Below are 14,485 nucleotides of genomic sequence, written 5' to 3'. Positions count from 1 at the left end.
TTTTAGTGATTATTCTTATCTACTTTTCTACTTATATAAGTTACAAAGTGGAGAGAATTGTACTCTTTCCCATTGTATTGCACAGAACTCTGTATAAATTTGGCTCAATCCATCCAAGGTCAGGTGAACATGAAAACTGAGTAAGCTTTCCCTTATAAAGAAATAAATCATGATGTTCTACAAGCTCTATTATAATTCTTTCTAAGGTTGTGCTATTGAACTTAGCTCAAACATGAAGAACAAAAGATTCAGTGTAAACATAATTCTATTTACAATTATCTACAGCCTTATGGATGGGACTGTGATTTTTAAACATGAATTTGACACAGGCAAATGAGGGGTAATGACAAAAATTATTACGTCTCTAATGATGGGCTTTTCAAGAAATTTAGAATTTCCTATAGAAGTCAGCTAATGACAATTCACGTTTGCTGGTTCTATGATAATTGAAAATTATGCCTATGAGATAAAATTCAAGAATTTATTAGAGAAAATGATGCATTGAATGATTTTTAAAGAGTAATTTTAAAACACAGGAGGAAATTCACAGAGCCAAATATCTAAATAGCTCAGAATATGACAACATTTTTGACATTTCTATAACATGTATAATATAAAAAAATGTTACAAATTTTACCTTACAATTCCCTTTATGAATATTTGGTGATATATAGTCTTATATATTGCTGTGCTTGAATCCTGCAGGATAAAGAAAAAAGAAAAAATATATGAAAACATATGCATGTGTATGTGTGTGTGGCTACAATTAAACATTATTGCCAGGCATGGTGGCACACACCCGCAATCCCAATTACTCAAGAGGATGAGACAGGTGGATTGCAAGTTCAGAGTCAATCTCAACAACCTAGAGAGGTCCTAAGCAATTTAGCAAGACCCGGTCTCACAGTGAAAAATAAAAAAGGGACTAGGGAGGTTGTTCAGTGGTTAAACTCCATCCACAGGTTCAATCCCTTTTACCAAATACATATATATATATATATATATATATAATATATATTATATTATATATAACTGGGGCAGGATGATCAATACTCTTTGTAAACTTTAAAAGGATTTAACATCTAGATTTGTTTTTAAGGGCATGGACTTTTTAATTCATTTTATTGGTTCAGGGCACAGATTTTTGAGACAGAAACCACAGTTGGAATTTCAGCTATTCCAGTTGGTACTTTTTCGGATTTGAGCACTCCAGTTTTGTTCTCTGAACCTTAGTTCCTTTAACTGATTAAAATGCAAAGTGCCTCTTGTAAAACACTGAGCACTAATTTTAGTATTACAAACTGAGGAAAGCACCTATCAGGGCCCCAACGATGCTCACTATTGTAATATAAATTACAACGTTATTATAATGTTATTTTCAAATAACATTAAATCAGTTTTTATTATCATTTCTATTAATATGTTTTGAGTGTTTTCTGATGACAATAATGCACATACTTTAAAATGAACAGAATATTGAAAAATCACAGTAGAAATGCATGAAATTTTATAATATAGACTAAAATATTGTATGCACAATAGATACTGTAAATCAGTAAGTACATTATTCTAGAGTTGAGACAATTAGATATTTGACAAATTAAATAAAAGATGTTTAATATTTTATACTATATGAAACACAATTTCAGCTGGATTGAAGTGTTAACATTGAAAAGCCAAGAAACTAAGAGGTGTGATATCAAGGGTAATGAAGTCCTTTCAAACCTAAAAGTCAAAGACAGAAGAATTATTCTTATTCCTTGATCTTCTTAGCAAAAATCAGCCTAACATGTCCTCAGTTTAAAAGATAATTTGATTTATGATCTCCATTTCCTAAAATGCGAAAATGATCATTATAATGGTCAAATGGATTCCTAAACCATACTGGGAATAGATCAAGAGCACAAATTATCATCCAACTACTATTTGAGTGTCTACAATATGTCAAACAGTTTTCACTGGGAATACAGAAGTGAACCAAAGAGCTAATGGCATGTACCTGAAGATACTAAGTTTTGGGAGGTAGAAAGAGGAGAGGAGACCAAAGTGTACATCCAAATGGCAAATATTCATTTTATGTTGCATCATCCTAAATGCTATGAAGAAAATTAAAGACTAGATGGGATTAAGAAATATGGATGTTCATCCAATTAGAAATGTGAATCAATGTGTTCTAGGTGGAACAAAGGGAGCTGAGAAATATTTGAAGTACTGAGTCAGGAAATGTCAATCAATGAACCTGAAATTTAAGAACTAAGCTCTGTAAGGTCTGAGTAAAGAGAAATTATAATCATGGAAATAGAAAAATTAGGGACAATGGTGTGATGTTCTGGAAATACTGTGAAGAGAAAGAAATCTCTAGCACCTTGATGATCTCTTTATCTATGCATGTATCTACCTGTCATCAATTATCTTTCACAAAAAACAAAATGTCTCATAAGATATTAGCACACATACTACTAAAAAATTTAGAGTTCCTACTCAAGCTATACCCACTTTTCCCAATAATGTCTCCCTTAAAATAAGATGTACATGATAGACATGCAAGTTTAATTTCAGGAACTCCTGATAGTAAGTGTTTGGGTACTCTGTCATCAGGAACTAGGATCAATCATTACTAATGTGACACACTCACACTCACTAATCAATAGTAATGTGATTCACTGTCACACATGTAGAAAAGATTTGGGGTAAGCAGCAAGAGTTTCCAAGAAGTAATGTTACAAATTGAGTTATTTGAATATACTACTTAATGGAACCTCACATGTAAGCACACAGGGCCCATTTATGTGTAACATATGTTTCCTGCTAATGTAAATGTAGGTCCATTCTAAATGAGGCAAATAGCATATCAATGATCCATCTCTGCTCCATTGCTAGAACAGTATAAGCTGCTTCCTAACCAGAAGCACAAGCTAACGCATAGCTTTGATTGTGACACAGGCTGCCACTTAACTATTTAAAATCTGGAAAGAGAAAATTAATTGATAATTGTTCTGAACATAGTGAAAACAACTGTTTGCCTGAAACTGTCATCAGATGTGAATAACACCATTTCCTGTGTTATTTAACTTTATTCAAAAGCAATGGAACAACCCAGTTAAACACTTTCTGGAAAGGATTTGTAATATTTTATCCATATTAAGAAACATTTTTTTCTTCCACTTTAAATCACACTGTTTTATCACTACTTCAGCAACTTCCAGGTGCTTAATGTTTTAAAAAGCAGCAATTATTTTAGAGAAAATTTCCACAGTTTTCATTTGCACTTCTGAGTTCTTGGACTAATAAAAATGTGCATTCATAACTAAAAGAGGAATATGTTAGAAAATATATACATAGTTGCTTAAAAATGTATTCTCGGTTATTATATAGGTCATTGTTTCAAAGCTCATTGTTTCATTCATGTTATAATGAATCCCACTTCATTTGAATTTATTCTCCAATTTAGTCTTATTACATATTCATGCAAACTAAAGTTTTTTAAGTTGTCCAGAAATAATAACAACAATAAAAATATGTGGCACCATAATAAAACTGTTAGGATTCTTTGCTACAACTTTTAGTTTTGTTTTGAAAAATCAGGCCAATTCAGGTTCTTACCTGTATTGTAAGCCTTCAGAATTTCTCAGTCATAGCACCAATCAATAAAGGGAGTGAATTATACATATACACTTATGCATATATATGTATATATACACATATATACATGCATATGTATACACATACATATATATGTGTATGCACACACACACACACACACACACACACACAGAGATTTCTGTTGATGTAAGTTCTTCTTCCAAAGTCAAGTCCTCTTTTCAGGAAAACTCAAATTCAAAAATCATCTCCTCATCAACTATTCATTTAATGCATTGACCGTCTTTACTAAATCATTGGTTTCACTCAGCATCCAATAATTTAAATGGAAGGACAAATCCACCATGTGAAATGTTAGAAGAATTTGTAATGTTAAAACTGCATATAAACTTAGATATTTTAATTTTAATACTCCATTTAGATTCTACATTAATGCTTATAATATTATATTGGGTCAGCAGAAATCTACTCAGTAGTTCATGAACAAATTAACTAGGGCATTCATTGTTATAATGACTTTTAGTTATTTTCAAATACAATGCCCATTCTCTATGACATGAATATTTGAGATTTTCATTATCATTACAATAATATATGCCCAAGGTCATAATTATTAGGGAGAAAAAAGGGCAAAACTACTATATTACCAAAAGCATATCCAAAAGGTGAATGAATGTTGGCTTATTTGTGTCCAGAGCCTTAGTGGAAATAAGCATTAGTGATGAAGCAAAACACCAGGTGCTTTCTCCTAGAGGTTGCCATGAGACCAGCCCTAGAAGTAAGGTGGATTTTAGATGATAAAACTGAGCAGATAACAAAGGTAAACTATGCCTTAACTCCTGATCCATGGAAACTTTGAGATAACTTGTTACCAAGAGAAAATAAATATACATATTGATACTTTGAAACCGGGTACAGTTGCATAGAAACACCTTGGGTGGCAGGGGAGATAAGTGAGTTTGGCATCTGAAAGGTGGAAAAGCCTGAAAAGATTTGAAGACACTTGAAAGAGAAGCCCTAAATACCTTAGGACAGACTGTTTAAAAACTGTTTAGAATATATTGACAGGGAAGGATCTGAAACAAGTAAGGAATGTTACTAAAAAGTAGAAGAAAAGATAGACATAGACTTATGAGAAAATATTAGCAAAATTTAAGATTGTGTGGGAATATAACATTATACACCAAACATATAAAAAGTTTGCCGGCTTTCTTTGCAGCTTAAAATAAAATGTGAGATGAGAGATAAATTGAAGACATAATAAGAAAACAAAAATATTGAATGATTTTTAAAATCATGGACCTCACAAGATAGACAAAGATACGTTTCAATATGGCAGATGAAACCACATTAATGGGAACAGAGGAGGATATGATCACATAAGCTTTAGCCAAAACCTTAGAAAGACCCAGAAGTATGGACTTAATCACACTATTTCCCTTTTAAAAGATTAAAGGTGTGCTTTACAGATTTTATCAACCAATAGCCACAAGGATTCTTCTAGGACTTGAAATGCAAAAAAAAAGAAGCCAGGATTTCAGAATTGTAATGGACCGGTTACTACTTTTTATCTTCCATCTTTCCTGTTTTTGAACCAGAAAATTTTAACCTACTGTCCAACACCAGTCCCATCATGTAAATTGGGAGGGTGTGAAGCTAGTAGTTTGCCTCTTTTAATTCATAATTTGAATGGACACTCATGTCCCAGGTCCTGTACTTAATGGATGTCAACCAGGCTTTTCATTTTGCTTGGATTTGATTGAGTTTTAGACATAAAGTTGAGATTTTCATAAAATTCTGGAATTTGAACTGAAATTGTAATGAGATGAGACTCTCTGTAATGCTAGGAGGCAGCAAATAGATATTTCACCTTTCTTATGAATGACCTCAATAGTTCTGAAGAAGAGGGTGGCAGATTTTCACAATCAGCTATACAAAGCCTATGTAATTATCTTCTCTTGAGTATGTCCAAAATCTAAGTATATGATGGAATACTCAGTCTGTGATGATGCTGTTCTATAAGGCCCCATCACTGTAGGTTGATTCCCCAGGCTTTGCAGAAGTAAGGTGTTACAGTCATACACAGTCTAATCACTGTGTATGACTGTAACACCTTACTGTGAATGTGGGATGCATTCTGAGACATGCACTGTCAGGCAATTTTGTCATAAAAACATCATAGAATATATTCATATATACCTAAATGGTACGGCTTACAAAAAACCTAAATTACATAACATATATACATAGTACACATATATGGTATATATTCATGTGTGTCTACCTGTGTGAATGGTATAGGTTTCCTATACCATAGGATTCCTATACTTATAGGGTCATGATAATAATAATTTTTTAAAAAGCAAGATTAAATCAAACACAAAGGAAACTTCTGCTATTAGAAGATGAAATATACATAAGATATATGAGATTGCTGCCAGTGTTACACAGTATCTTTTGATTATAGTAAGTTTGCATTTTCTAAGTAGAAGGACACTCTTAATGATAGAAATCATAGTACATTGGATATCTAAAAGAATCACATGATCATTCACTATCAAGTATTACGTTGTATACATAATTGCATGTGCTACAGTTTATGTGACTATCAGTGCTGTGCGTTTGTTCACTCCAGCATCATCAAGAACATTTAAGCAGAGCATTGTGCAATGGTGTTATAATGTCTGCAGTGTGACTTGGTGTGGGAAACTTTATAGCTACATTTTATCTTATGGGACTACCATAATGTATGTGGTTTCTTCTTGACCAAAGCATTGTTATCTTTCCTGACTATATTTTCATCAGGACCTGAGGGCATTTATACAAGGTGAAAAAGATTACTGGATAAAGCAACAAGGTGAGGAACTTAGTTTCACATCTGCAAACAACTAAGTTTTCTTCCGAAAATGAGTTGAATTGGAGAAGACCTTGATAGTATAAGATACAAGATAACAAATAAGTGCTGTTATAATTCAGTAAGTACATGATAAATTTTACACAGCAATTGGTAATTTGTATATCAACTTCAAAATGATATTTGGCAGCAGTGAATTCCTAATTCAACTAGTTAACATAAACAGATATAATTGCATTTTTCTGTTATTTCCAATGTTTTTTCTTTATATTTTTATTTTCAGGATGTTAATAATAATCAGTGGAATATTTTTAAAAAAATTATTTTGTGTATTTTTAAATGTGCACTTCACATTAGAAAAGAGGAAAATAAAAATTAAAAAGGCAATCTAAGGGGATGAAACGCAGAGCAACTTCAAGTTATGAATAAGACCATATTACTTAAGAAATACTTTTGTGGTCTATTTGCATTGACTACAAAAGAATGGTCATTACTCTTCCATTTCTTTAGCTCTGGGAATGTAAAATTGATTCTAAGTATTATATAAATATGGACTACTGAATTAAAATAGTCATACTCTGCATCATTTAGCTTTGTACTTCCAACATAAAAATGATAAAACAGACCCTTTTGAATGAATTACACTGGAAAGTCATCAGCAGTACAACTTCACTACATAATATAATTAGGAGTGCAATGAATAAATAATCCTTTGCTCCTTGAAACAAGGTGCTACTCGTTCATTAGCGGAAGGGTCATTTGTAAGCCAATTTTGTTATTACCCTGAAACGACATTGTTGTTAAATTGTGATAAAGGGGAAACCATAAATTGGGAAAGAATTTTAATGGTCATTATCTTCATTAGCTAATGAGATGTGCTAATTATATTCTTAAATGACAGTGATTTAGTATCCCTGGCATAAAGGGCCCACAGAGCAATAACTAGGCCAATCCCTTTTGGTGTGATTTTACAGTGTTGGAAGAGATATAATAACTGAGAGTTCAAATATAGTAATTATGTTATATAAAAATATTCATTAAAAATGCATCCCTAAGTTATGTCAGATGTTATGTGGTTTATCCATACAATATATTTGTATAAATTTTAAGATACTTAGAATATGACACAGAAAATTTTAGTAAGGCAATGTGGTCCCTAGATCCTTAGGGATCCCTGAGACTCTATCAGAAGAAATGTGATGTCATATAGTTTTGAAATAATTAAAAGATGCATTTTCTATTTTCAATAGTCGACAGTGATCTTAATGAAAAAAAATGGTGGGTAAAAATTGTGCTTGTGATTCATGTACCTTGCAATGTAGACAAATGTCAACATGTCATTTGTACCCTATAAATATATACAGTGAGTCTTAGGACTTAAATTCAAAGAAAATAAAATTATGTCATTTCCTGCTAAATGAAAGAAACTGGAGAATTGTCAGACTCAGAAAGTCAAGGGTCAAATACTTTCTCTAATATGAAGAAGCTAGAGATAATAAGTAATCTTAAAAAAAGTGAAGAATCTCATAAAAAAAAAGAGAGAGAGAGAATAGGGCATAGATAAAGGGGAAGAACAGGGAGAAGGGAAAATGAAAGAGAGGAACAGTAAATAAAATTCACCAAACTATGTCAAGTGCATGTATGATATATCACAATGAATTTCACTTTTATGTATAGTTATAAAGAACCAATTCAGAAATGAATCAATATAAAACATTAACTTGCTAAATAAACACAATTATTATTTGTCAATTAAAATAATTAATGTATTAAAAATACTAGTACCTAAGTATGTAAATCAAGGAAGTGTCTCTAAACCATAACTAAGAAAAGAGAAGAAAATAGGTACACGTGTTCTTGATAAATAACAAAAATTATAAATAATTGAGAAAATAAACATGAAACACTTATGCTATGAAGTGACATGATCATCTTCAAGAAAAAATGTGTGGTTGACTGAATAATGAGATATGTGCTAACCTAACTGCTTTATCATGAAATATCACTTAACTTGTCACAGTGTCAAAAAAGAAAAACTATGGTTACAATGTTGCAGAATATAAATCTAAATGTAGAAATAGATGAAAAAATTTGCATTCATTAAGTGAGAAGTCAGACTTTTAAAAGGTTTCCAAAAGAAAAGTTGTTTTTTTTTTTTAATTTTAGTTATAAATGGACAAGATACTTTTATTTTATTGATTTATTTTATGTGGTATTGAGAATCAAACGTAGAGCCTCACATGTCCTAGACAAGTGCTCTACCACTAAGCCACAACTCCAGCCCACGTTGTTCTTTATCTTTTTTTTTTTTTTTTAATTTTTTAGCAGATACTCTTTGAATGTGAAGACAATGAGAGTTTGCTATTTTGAGGAATGTCAAATGATGGCACTGCTGTCAAATGTGAGAATCAATTTTTTCAGCAAAATTAGAGGTTTTGGAAAATTTGTATCTGCCCATTAAGTTTGTCAGGTTTCCGATACTTAAATATATTTCTGATACAATATTTGATTCTATCAGCAATTAGAATTATTAATAAAGAGATATGTCAATATTGGAAAGATATATAAATCTCAGTGCACAAATACTTTCTGAATGATCAATAAATGATTTACTGAAGTATAGATGGATAAAATATTTAGTCAAAGTATAAGAATGAACAAAGGATTTCAATGAGCAGAATATGAAAGGTTCAATAATGTGGTTTCACATCATGCTTCACAAACAGCCTTAACAAAAATTATCAATTATTGAATTTTGGTGAAGAATCAAAGAGGAAAAAAAGTCCAATTATCTAAAAAAGAATTTAAAATCCTTACTTTTCAATATGAGGTCAGATTTTTTTTTTTTACACTTTAATTAAGCGGCATATCACAAGTGCTGAAATATGGAAGCAGATATGAATAGTCATACCTCAAGCTAGAAGCCAGATATTAAAAAGATTTGCAAATGGAGAAAAAAAAAGAAAAATGTATTTTTGATTTTTGTCTCATAAAATATTTTACACAAGATCTATGTCAGTATATTATGCTTATTTTTAAAGCTAATGTACATTAGCTTTGAATTTTGAACTTTCAATATATTTTAAGATTCTAACTTTGTTCTATGGAAAAAAAATGTGAGAAAATCACTTGTTCATGGTAACATAATGTCATTAAACACATTGGATCATTTGATGCAAAAATTGTAAGAGAGCAAAGGACATAATTATGAATGTGCAGTTAATCTACATGAGAATTAACTTGAATTCAACTCTGAAAGCTATAAATCATTAGAAACACCATATTTAGAAACATGGAAGACTAAAATGTATTAACCTCTTTGTTGGAAGTTGATATCCCATAGATGCTGGGAACAAGATTATGATTTGATATGCCCACTTCATTTTAACACTGAACACCCTGACTCAATAAGACCAATTCAGGGAATTTATAATTAAAATTTTAAAATTATTTTAAAATATATGTCACAAAAAGTAATTTGAGTTAATGCTTTATGAATTAAAAAAATGAAAAAGATAAGATATGGATATCATTTTGTATAAATGCTGTTTCATCAAAATAATACTGTTGTTACACTATAAGCAAAATCAATGATTTAGTGATTGAATTAATGACATAGAATTAGTTAATTTAAAAATTAAGAAGATACTTTCAGTAATTTTTATCATTAAAACATTTATTAATAGTTGAAATGCCACTAAATAAAAAATAGTTTATGAGGAAAAATAATTTTTTCGTGCATAATACTTATTTACTTTCTAGTGTTAGAAAATACTAATGGATTTGGTTCTTTTAACTTTAACATATAGATTAGAATAGTGGCTCTATGTGCACAATAAATATTTAGAACAATATAGAAAATAACAGGATTCCTTTTGTAGAAATATCCACCAAAACAAGTCAAATAGTATAAAAATGTTGAAATATTGAAGGCACCCACATATTAATATAGATGAACTTGTGGTCATGTAGTCTCTGGAGACAAAACTGAGGGTCTTCTCTTGCAGAGAAGAGAAATAGGAGAAATCAAGCCAAAAGTAAGCAAGAGAGAAAGCAACAACAACTACAACCACCATACACACACACACACACACACACACACATGCAGTGGAACTTAAAATTTTATAGTTTCTGAATAAGGCTATATTGAAAATAGTGCAATTCCTCCTTCAAGGTCATAAGTGGGAAAACAGAAACAAAATCCCTTTTCATTAAAACTTGCAACAAAAACATGCCAAATTCACAATACCATTGGAGATGACATTGTTTATTAAACTGAACATCAAATATCATAATTTTAAATTAAAACAGCCTAGGTAGAAATAAGTCCTTAGCTACATGGAAAATTTTTCTTATTGAGTTTTTTAAATTATTTATTTATTTTTAAAATTTTTTACAGACTGCATTTTGATTCACTGTACACATTACATGATTTCATTTATATGGTTGTACAGGATGTAGGTTCATACCATTCATGTAATCATCCATGTACATAGGGTAATGATGTCTGTTTCTTTCTACCATTTTTCATACCCTGCTCCCTCTCATTTCCTTCTATATAATCAAAATTTCCCCTATTCTTCTCTCACTCCCCACACCCCCATCCCCATTATATATCATTCTCCACTTATCAGGGAAAACATTTGACCTTTGGTTTTTTTGGGACTGACTTATTTCACTCAGCATGATATTCTCCAATTCCAACCATTTATTTGAAAATGTCATAATATTATTCTTCTTTGTGGCTGAATAATATTCCACTGTGTATATAGACCACAGTATTTTTATCCATTCATCTGTTGAAGGGCATCTAGGTTGATTCCACAATCTAGTTATTGTGAACTGAGCTGCTATAAACATTGATGTGGCTGTGGTACTGTAGTATGCGGATTTTAAGTCCTTTGGGTAAAAACTGAGGAGTGGAATAACTGTGTCAAAAGGTGAGTCCATTCCAAGTTTTCTGAGGATTCTCCACACTGCTTTCCTGAGTGGTGCACCAATTTGCAGCTCTACCAGCAATGTACAAGTGTGCCTTTTTCCCCACATCCATACCAAAGTCTATTATTGTTTGTGTTCTTGATAATAGCCAACATCTCTAGTGTTTAGAGAAATGCAAATTAAAACAACTCTAAGATTTCATCTTACTCCAATTAGAATGACTATTATCAAGAACACAAACAATAATAGATCCTACTGAGTTTTTTAAAGAGAAAAAAATTAAGTTTTCTATTTTTTAATTAGTTATACATGACAGTAGAATGCATTTTGATATATCATTTATAATGGAGTATAATTTCTTCTTCTGGTTATACATGACGTAGAATGGGTTGGATTCAAACTGAAAAACTTCTTCTCCAACAAAGGAAACAATTAATAATGTGAAGAGAGTTCCTACAGAATGGGAGAAAATCATTACCTCAGGCACCTCAGATAGAGTATTAATCTCCAGGATATACAAAGAACTCAAAAAACTTAACACCAAAAATAAATAAATAAATAACCCAATCAATAACTGATCTAAGGAACTGAACAGACAACATCTCACGAAATAGGAAACATCATCAATCAACAAAAATATGAAAAAAAGTTCAACATCTTTAGTAATTAGAGAATGCAAATTGAAACTACTCTAAGACTTCCTCTCACCATTTTAATCTTAATGGTACAGATAAGGCATTAGAATAGACTCACATAAACTTCATGATTAAAAATAAAAATAAAAATAGACCCAAAATAAGCTGTTATGTTGCTAAATAAATACCATAAGGAGTAGATTTAAGGCATTAAAAGGAAAACTATTCCTTGAGATTAGAAAATTATAATTATCTTGTTCTTAAAAGAGAAGTCCCAAAAATAATTATAAAAATTCCGATATGAATAATTGATGCAAATGTATTTGTATCTACCTATATATAATTTTTTGGCATCGCAGATAACCAAAAGCAGGAAAATAAATATTGTAGGATTTTATTTCTCCCCAAAGCTTATTAAAATATTCAAGACCTTTATAAATTGTTCGAAGGGGTTCTACAAGTTTTGTAGTGGAGATGGCTTCTGCAAGTCACCATTGAAGTGTAGGTGCATATGTAGCCTTCAAATATGGTCAAAACACACTTAATCCAGAACAATAGGGTAAGATAAACCTTTTCCACAAAGGAAGGTAACTATTACACTTCTCTAGTTATTTCAATGTGGAACTGACATAAGAAGACAAGTAGACTAGTCAAACCAAAATAAGACCCAGAGAAAAAAATGCAAGCATATATGCATACCTGATATATTATAGGAACTTTTCAAAGTGAAGACATTTTTAACAGATATTGCATAGATAGCTAAATAATAATAGTATAGAAAGAAAATCTGTCCCAATTTTGCATACTCCAAAACAGATTCAGATGGATTATATAATTGTCTCTGAAAGAAATCTTTAGTAAACAAAATAAGTTATACATTTATGCATTTGAAGTAAAATTTGTATGTATATCACAATGTCACAAAATTTGAAGAAATATATTAAAAATATGATTTAAATTTTAAATGTTGTTTAGCAAAATTATGTACTAAGAAAACAAATACCAGCTATCCTTTAGGGATGGTGTTTTAAACACATATAAGTTACAATGGGTCAGTAAGCATTAATTATAAGACAAAATTAATTTAAAAAAAAAACACAACTAGAAAACCTTTGCAAATCATTAGGGGAAAATGCCTTAGAATAGATTTTAAATGTGATAGAGATATTGAAACAGCATTTCATAATAAAGCAATTATTCTAAAAATATAATAACTATTAATCCTTAGTTTTAGATAGTTCAATTTGGCATCCAATACAAACAAAAATGTGGACAACCACCTAATTCCATACTACTGGGTATGATAATATCCATTTGTACTTTGTTTACAAATAACATTATAGAAAATTTTTACTCTTTGTGTTTATTGCAGAGTGACCCTTCTATAAATTCATAAAAAAGTAAAGGAGGGACTACCCAATGTATTCATCAAATGTAGATATTTTTCCTAATGGGGCAGAGTTATTCAATGCAATACTATAAAGACCAATAAAAATGAATAAATTACACCTGCATTTACCAGCTTTAATGATGTCAGGAGGAAAAGTCAATATGTAAAATATATTAGACCAATTTCTTATATAATTCAGCAGATGAAACAGTAAAGATTTCAGTTACATTTTTATAATCCTATAAGATAAAAATAAAGTAATTATTGACACACAATTCAGCTTAATGATTACACAATAAGAGGGAAGGACACCAGAGAAGAGGAATTTGGGGAGATTCAGCTACTTGGTGAGCAAACAATTATTGCTTTACTATTGTTCTTCACCCATTATGGTTTTCAAAAGTATTCATTTGTAGTTATTAAATATTTTGTTTAAAGTTTTTATGTTTTAGATATGAAGTTCCCCCAAAAGCTCATGTATGGGACAAATGCAGAAGGTTTAAGAGGTGAAATGATTGGGTTAAGACAGGCCTTAACCAATCAGTGCATTAATCTGCACAGGGATTAAGAGGGTGGACACTGTATGCAGCTAGGATGTGTCAGGAGAAGGTGGATTACTGAGGTTTGCCTCTGGGTTTATATTTTGTTCATGGTGAGGGGAACTCTGGCTCTCTCTCTGCTTCCTCAGGGATGTCCTCAGCAGCTTTCCTCCACCACACTTTTCTGCCATGATATTCTGCCTTACATCAGACCCCCAGGAATGGAGTTGGCTATCCAGGAACTGAGACCTCTAATACCAGGTGCACAAATAAACTTTTCCCGTTCGAAAATTTTTCCTTTCAGGTCTTTTAAATACAGCAGTGAAAGAGTTGACTAAAACAAAATAAAACCAAGGAGTGGATGAATTATCTAGATTAATGCAAGTGTCTCTATGAATAATGTATAAAGATGCTACAATAATATACCAGCAGTTCTCACTCTGGAATGTAAGATGCCTTAGAAATGACAGGATCTCAAGAATTATAGGTTCATTCCTTAGCAGAACACACTGTATTGATTCTATTTTCA

General features: G+C 31.1%; 1 protein-coding gene across 2 annotated transcripts in view; it reads right to left on the bottom strand.

The window, feature by feature from the left end:
* The window catches only part of CDH18 (cadherin 18), a 952,430-nt gene that overhangs the window by 690,239 nt on the left and 247,706 nt on the right, over window positions 1-14,485 (bottom strand). For both annotated transcript variants that reach the window (XM_079145368.1, XM_079145369.1), the window contains exon 2: window positions 638-699. The gene's annotated coding sequence lies outside the window, so the exon portion shown is untranslated. The remainder of the gene's footprint in view (window positions 1-637; window positions 700-14,485) is intronic.

The sequence above is a fragment of the Sciurus vulgaris genome (assembly GCF_902686455.1).
Source record: "Sciurus vulgaris genome assembly, chromosome: 6".
NCBI lineage: Eukaryota > Metazoa > Chordata > Mammalia > Rodentia > Sciuridae > Sciurus > Sciurus vulgaris.
This window is presented reverse-complemented; position numbering and strand designations above follow the sequence as displayed.